This window comes from Schistocerca americana, chromosome 3 (assembly GCF_021461395.2).
Source record: "Schistocerca americana isolate TAMUIC-IGC-003095 chromosome 3, iqSchAmer2.1, whole genome shotgun sequence".
NCBI lineage: Eukaryota > Metazoa > Arthropoda > Insecta > Orthoptera > Acrididae > Schistocerca > Schistocerca americana.
This window is the reverse complement of record NC_060121.1, coordinates 587430340-587438422: the sequence shown is the minus strand read 5'-3', so window position 1 is coordinate 587438422 and position 8083 is coordinate 587430340.

The following is an 8083-nucleotide window of genomic DNA, read 5'->3' as shown; positions in this document are numbered from 1 at the left end:
TAATGGAGGCCCCGCCCACTTCTGACGGTATGATGTCATTACTAACCAATGAGTTATAAGTCAAATAACAATTTAAAATTTCTTAGTTAAAAGAACATTGTCAAGAAATAAAAATAAACACACACTAAACTTAGCTTATTTAACAGCTATTGTCAATTAAGAAGCATTAAAAATATTTAAATATGTAGGATAAATGAACTTTGTTTTGACAGAACATGAGTTGCCCTCTCAAGGCCTGTTAGTGAACCATTTGGAACCACTGGTTTCCATGGTGAAGTTGGACGCCATTCCAAAGATGAGGCAGCAGGCTTCTTTCCACTGAAGTAGTTGTAAAGTCGATAGGCAAACTAGTGGTTACCATACGCCAGTGCAAAGATGTGGCAGCAGACTTCTTTCTAACGAAGTTGTTGCGAAAGTGAAATGGCAAAGACTGTCACATCAAATGATGTACCATTGAGCAGCAACATGTCTTTATTGAGATGATTTTCAATAATCTTTAGCTGACATGCTGCACAGATATGATATGAAGTAGTTGTGCATATTTATGAAATATTGCCTATGAAGTTCGTATGTAGATTGCAATTTTTTTTAATTACATGTGACAATTTTTAAGAAGGCATTGCTATTACTTAAGTTGCATGCCAGTCTTATAAGCAAATAAAAGTAATGAAAATGGAAGACGTAGTGTCAAAAATAAAAGGATGTGAATTAGCAATATGCAGTCTAAAAGTATATAAGCAAACATTCTAAAACAGATAGTCAGTAATAAAATAATGTTTGGTGAAATAAAATTACAAAGTAAAGATAAAATATTTCCTAAAAGTCTTAATAATTATAAAAACAAAGGACAGAAGAATGAACATTCTAAATCAGATGAAACTGAAACACACAATTGGGGAATCAAATATATACCGAAAGTCAGGTGTTTACAAAATACTATGTAATGACTGCGAGAAACAGTATATTGGCCAAACTGGTCGTAACTTTCTAACACATTTTAAAGAACATACTACTGGAACTGCACATACGAAATCAATATTTGGTCAACATCTTGATGGATACAATAATTCTGAGGGTTGCGTCTCTAACAATTTGAAAATATTACATACTGTGCCTAAAGAAATTGAAATCTTTTCACTTTACAAAAGTAATCCGTCATCTGTTTTAAATGAACAACTTCAATTCATAGACAAACATTTCTTTGAGCTTTTCGATGATCTGCTTTAGAATGTTCACTCTTCTGTCCTTCGTTTTTAAAGTTATTAAGACTTTTAGGAAATATTTTATCTTTACTTTGTAATTTTATTTCACCAAACATTATTTTATGACTGACTATCTGTTTTAGAATATTTGCTTATATGCTTTTAGACTGCATATTGCTAATTCACATCCTTTTATTTTTGACACTACGGCTTCCATTTTCATTATTTTTATTTGCTTATAAGGCTGGCATGCAACTTAAGTAATAGCAATGCCTTTTTAAAAATTGTCACATGTAATTAAAAAAATTGCAATCTACATATGAACTTCATAGGCAATATTTCATAAATAACTTCATATAGTATCTGTGCAGCATGTCAGTTAAAGATTATTGCAGCCTACTCATTGAAAATTATTTCAATAAAGACATGTTGCTGCTCAATAGTACATCGTTTGACGTGACAGTCTTTGCCATTCCACTTCCGCAACAACTTCGTTAGAAAGAAGCCTGCTGCCCCATCTTTGTACTGGCACTTATCTTCATTCACCATGGCAATCACTAGTTTGCCTATCGACTTTACAACTACTTCAGTGGAAAGAAGCCTGCTGCCTCATCTATGGAACGGCATCCAACTTCACCATGGATGACATCATACCGTCAGAAGTGGGCGGAGCCTCCATTATATATGGTAAGACGTACACTGGTTTCTCCAGTAGTGATCCTCTAGCAGAGGGAGGTTCTTACTCATTGGTAATTCATCGTTTTATAGCTTTATAACTTTATGTATTTTCTTTAATGTATGTAGCCCTTTAATTAAACCTTTGTATACGACTTGTAGGTCTGAAGATGACCACAGTAGTGGTCAAAACCAGTCACCGTACTAAATAAATTTTGATCAAGACTGTTTTTCATAGTAGATATTAAATGAGATTTAAAACATGAAGACAAGCTGCGCCTGAACAACAGCCTAAGGGAGACTTGTTACAATTGAGAAATATTTTAAAATATGTTATTATCAAAGGCATGGTCCTCCCATAACATTATGCTTAAAAATTAATATGTTGTGAATTTATTTATTTATTTAGCGTATGGCTCATAACATCACAGTAAAAATTACAGAAAAAACACGACTTAAAAAAAAAATCACATATGTATAAACAGAGCAATAAATAACAGTTTGTATATAAGGACACCACCAATTGTAAATTTACACTCACAGAAGAGCAATCACAAGCAGACGTCCAGCTTAGATAATAATGTTGTGAATTTTAACTTGTTTTAGTAATCAAAACTGCTTGTGTTCTTGGTCATAGAAAAGACATTGTAAATGATATACCTTTGCAGAGTATCTCAGTGATGAGATATAGGAACTGGACTTTGAGACAAAAAATGCTAGAGCTGCATCTAAGAAGTGTATCTTGAATTTATTCAGCTACAGCTATATCTTTACATTTCATGTAACGATTCAAAGATACTATAAAACTGAAACTTCCTGGCAGATTAAACTGTGTGCTGGACAAAGATTTGAAGTCGAGACCTTTTCCTTTCACAGGCAAGTGCTCTGTTGACTGAGCTACCCTAGCATGACTCACAATGTGTCCCTCACAGCTTCAATTTTGCCAATACCTTGCCTCCTGCTATACTATACTATAAACTTTCTTCCATCAACTAACCCCCTGCCTACCCCAACCCCAACTTTGAATTGTAATGACCCTCAGTCTCTCGTAACCTGTAGGGCCTGGCCGCTGCACCTGACCCATCATCCCAGCAGTGCCAGCATTGTCATCTCTGACTACAGTACTGCCTCACTGCACTCGGCCCTGCCAACACACCAGCCCAGTTGGTGCAGTTCACTACTACTACTACTACCACCCTTGGTGACACCTTCGCGCCACCATCGCAGCAGCGCACCACTTCTATGTGCCACATTTCATACTTTTGTACTCAATTACATGACCATATTGAAAGTAATATTTGTAATACTATTTGTAAAGTGAACATATTTTCCAGCTTTATAACCCTGCCCTCACTTTACAGCAATGTTAATATTTTTCTTGACTTTACCCCCCCCCCTCCCCCCTGATTAGGCAAGCCCCCTTTCTTTTTTTAATATGTGTTGCCCTATCCAAGGGAGAATTTGTTTTTACCTTTATTTTGCCTGTTGTGTACTTAATTATAACTTCGTTAGGGACCAGTAACTTGCTCCCACAGAAAGGGGAGCAAAATTGTGCACAGTGAAAAGACAGATGAAGTAGAAAGGAAATTTTATTCAAGGTTTAAAATCTTTAATTTTTCAACTATTGGTCAATGTACAACATACAAAGATTCCTCTGTAGAACTGTGGCTGGTCGTGGGCTGGTATAGCACCAGTTATCTCCACCTACCCATGCTCAGTTTACATGAACAGATTCTACTGGGACAAAAATGGTCATGTGGGGACACAGTGGAGACCTGTGAGTAGGCTGCAGTTCCAATTGCTCACTCTATTCGCAGCCAGCCCTCATCTGATCCAGTTATACCCTTCATCTCCTCTTTGTGGTCATACCCTTCGTCTCCTCTTTACAGCAGCATGATCTCTGCCTGTCTGTTGGGAGCCTCTGGGCACTGTAAATTCACTCTTCTGTGCCATTAGTGGTAGAATGAAGCCAAGTTTTTCTTCTGAACACACGTGTACTATGTTCATATTCACCTAACCACTGCTCAGACTTGGACACACACAGCCTGCCTACCATGTCCATTCAACAGTCCTTAACATTGGAAAAACCATTTCTATCAGCTTTCCATTGCAAAAAAAAAAATTTAACAATTATGGTTTTTTTTCCAAAAGTAGACACCTACAGATTAACTATTTTCACAGTAGTAAATTTCTAGCTTATTTTAATTTACTGAACAAATAATAATTTAATAAATTGGTTAAGTAAGATACTGTACTTCATTGTCACGTTCATTGTAACACTCCAGGGCCCTCCTATAGAACTCTTGGGCTGCTTCTGATGCCATATCAATTTGGTTTGTCCAATCCACATGGTGAGAGTACAAAGAACGCCAGCTTTCAAATTTGTAGCACAACTATGACAAAAGAAATGACCAACCGAACTTCTAAAAAGTGTGGAAAATTTGAAAGACATTGCTGACAAAAATGGCTGTAACTTCTGTTGTAATAGAGATAAAATTGTGAAACAGGTAATTTTAGAAAGGGCTCAGAACAAGTTTTCAAAATATCCAACATTTCCACATTCAAACACAGTACATAACTAATGTCAGTGACCTAGATCTTAGGCTTTTAGTATCTCAAAACGTCACCTTCAAAATTTCTTAAAAAATGTTTACTTCTTCATATCACACACACTACACAATATAATAAAAAATCAAGTCAGGGTGAAATTTGGAAAATAAGATTTTTAATTTTGTATTTACAGCCATGTGATAAAATAAAGGAATACAAATTGAATGAAAACTGCAAGAAAGTGAGAAAGTAGTGTAAAGCATGTTAACTGTTAAAAGATGATTTGATAACAATTCACAGTAATGTAGCAATACCAACACGCCAACTGCAAGCATTTGTAATATGGAAGGTGCAAATGTGAATGGTTGGTATTATCTGTTGCATAACAAGAAACCTCAAAATATGTGATAGATGTAGTGAAAACTGACACAGAAAATAGGGCCTCTGGCTAAACCAACTATATCGAAACACAAACCATCATAACTCGTCAGACACCTCCGTAGTTACAGGTATTGATTTAGTTGCATTAAAAGACAGTCTGGTATCCTTTGGCAAGTGACCATGAGAAAGAACGAGCAGAGAGAAAACGTGTCTTAAGTATTCAAAAGTAAATGCAGAGGGTGAAGCAAATGTGGAATTTAAAATTCTAATGTTATTCGGTAAGAGCACCAAAAGCAGTGAGAAGGTCCAAATGTTGACATTTCCTCTGAAATGTTGGAGCACTTGAAGAACTGAAAATGAATTTGGAGGTTAAAGCTATTAATGAGAAAAGTAAAACAATTAGTGAAATAATGTGGTATCTTAATAAATACTACTTCGAGACCTAGGTGTGTCATAAGTGAATGTATTGTGATCTGTGTTATATAATCCTATAATACAGAAGATATAAGCTGCAGTTTGCCTGGGAAGAAGGATCTTATTTCTGTCAAAGAAAACTGTTGAGGTTTCATAAACAAAAATTACTGGTGTGGGAAACCTGAGTGAGCTTTATCAAGCATTCAAGGATAAAACATCCACAACTGTTTATCCAAATTTTCCCAGTTATGAACCAAGAACAGTGTTCCGGCTGGTGCAAGCTGTGCACATAGTGTTTGTGTGTTTGCAGTATTCACAAAAATTTGAAGTTAATGTTGGAAGTTTCCACACTGAAAGAGTCAGCATGTGATGTTGACTGACAACAAGTACAAACACTGTCTCAGTTAGATAATTCGTAATCCCACACAGCCAAAGTGTTATATGACAACACATGAGACCTGACTTGGTACACATTCTCTGATGACATACCCAGGAGAGTTGTTTGATGAAAATGGACTGATGAAATAACATACAACCTGTGGACACACAGTTAGAACAACTCTCCAGACATGTCCACCTTCTGTGGAAAGCTTCTTTGAAAACGTTGTTCACAGCCACACGTCGAAGAGAAACTCGCAGAAGATGGACAGAGCTAAATGACAATGGCTAATATGTATATGATGGAGACAGAACACATGTGGGATAAAGAAGCAACATGTGAATTTATTTTGTAGTGACTAGTGTTTGATATTTCCAACTGGCATGGACCTGATATCTTCCAGAATGGAGTCACTGCAAATAAAGGATCGATGAAGAAAAGTTTTGTTGGAACACAAAGTCATTGTCCCCAACAATGGAGGCAACAGCTCAGATTTGCAGTAGTGTATAAACTGTTATATGCACAGCTCCTACAAAAAGTAAACATGTTCAAGGAAAATTACCGAAACCCTCAACAACAACTACTCCATTAAAAGAGCCAATAAGTCCATGAATGGAAAGAACAACATGTGAGCCGGCTGTAAGCTGCTATCATCTTGTCGCGGCATCAACGCATCTGCAGATGACTACAACCATGTCGACAGTGCTGATAATTCCAGTGTTGGCCGCAGTTGCAGACGACTAAACGAGTGCTGTTCTCAATCTTCAATGAGCTGTAGCTGAAACTTTGTGTGTTTCTGTGCACACGTGCACTACTGGGATCACAGTAGTTTTCAGTGATCCAAGTTCCCTTTCTTTGAATATATATCGAGTCTTTGTAGTGCTGCAGAAGTAGACATCAAATTATAACCTTGTGATACTGATTTTGTTAGTGCATGCCAGCAATTACCAGAGCCATGGCAACAAATGTATCTGTGTGGTTAAAGGATCTTAATAAGAATATTGTTGATTTAAAGAATAAAATGACAACTATAAAAAAACTCAAACTTCTCGTATTACTAACTTAAGAAACAAAATGTCTTTGACAAAAACAAGTTTACAGACACACATTAGGGAATGTTGACAAAAGAAAATAGAAATAAATGCTAAAATTACAGAGCTGCAAACTGAAATAGACTTTAACTGAAGAGTTGCATGATTGAGGTACATAAAGAATGCCATGTAGAAAGAAAGGAGTCTGACGAACAATTTTGAGAGGTAATTAATGACATTAAGAAAATGCAAGAATTTACAGAAGAGCAGTTTAAAACAGTAAGGCAACAAATGTCAGACACACAATCGAGACTGATTAGAAAAAACCAAACGAAAGAGTCCGATTTAATGCTTATTCCTGGTTACACCTTTACAAGTTTGAAGGATTGAGTAACTTGACTTAATAGAGGAGAAGGTACAAAGGAAAATTGAATCAACTGTCAGTATACCACAGTATGTAGCACTCTCAAATAGGCATGTGGAGGAATTACAGAAAATCTGGACAAGCTCTCAAAAATGAAAGCAGAGCTAAATGAGTGGCAACTAATGAGCAGTAGTATACCATCAGGAGAGCTAACTGAGGAATGCAAGTAGGAAATGGAAAAAGTTTCGCCAAGCAACTTTCCAAAGTTCAAACCAGAGGGAAAAGCAAACCCGATGTATTTTTTGAGGTGTTTCTAAGCCATTATCTACATTTTGTGGCTATTCAAGAAAAATTGCCCATACAGTCTCTCACATTCTACACTCTATAGTTGTGATTTATTTACTGGCAAGTGGAAAATTGTTAAACAGCTTGGTGGGAAGTAAAGATGTGAGATATGTCTACTGCCCAAATCCTGGCAGTGAATACGTTGTGTCACGTTGAGTGCACTGGGAGGTGATTAAAGATGTGGTGGGCCTTATGTTCCACTTAGAGGGTTAGAGAGACTTGCAGTTACCATATGTTAAAGGTTGAATAGTAGGCATTTTACCATTACAGTTCTTTATAAGGTATTTATTTGCTTACCTGAAGACAACATCCTTATTTATAAAGTTATTTGTTTATTGCTAAAGGAGAGAAATAGTACTGTGATTAATGTCTATCCTTATCTAATATAACTTTGTTTGCACTGCTGCTGTAGGAAATTTAAATATTAAATAGGATATAGAAAAATGTGGACTGAGGCAGAGTTTAGGTTCTTTATTGAATCAATTCTTTACAGGTTTTAAAGTGTTCCTGCATTTTAATTATTTGGTTGGAATTTAATACTGAATGAGTAAAATTAAGAGATGTTATTGATGTTCAGTTCTGTCAGCTGTTGGTTAATACTATTAGTGACTGTGCTGTCACTTGTCTGGTACAACCACCCTTGCGCATCAGTTAGCAACATTCTCGCAGGTGCTTTTAGTGTGATATTTAATATATATGGAATTTACCATGTTTGAGTACCAGCAGAAGTATCAAAGGCCTG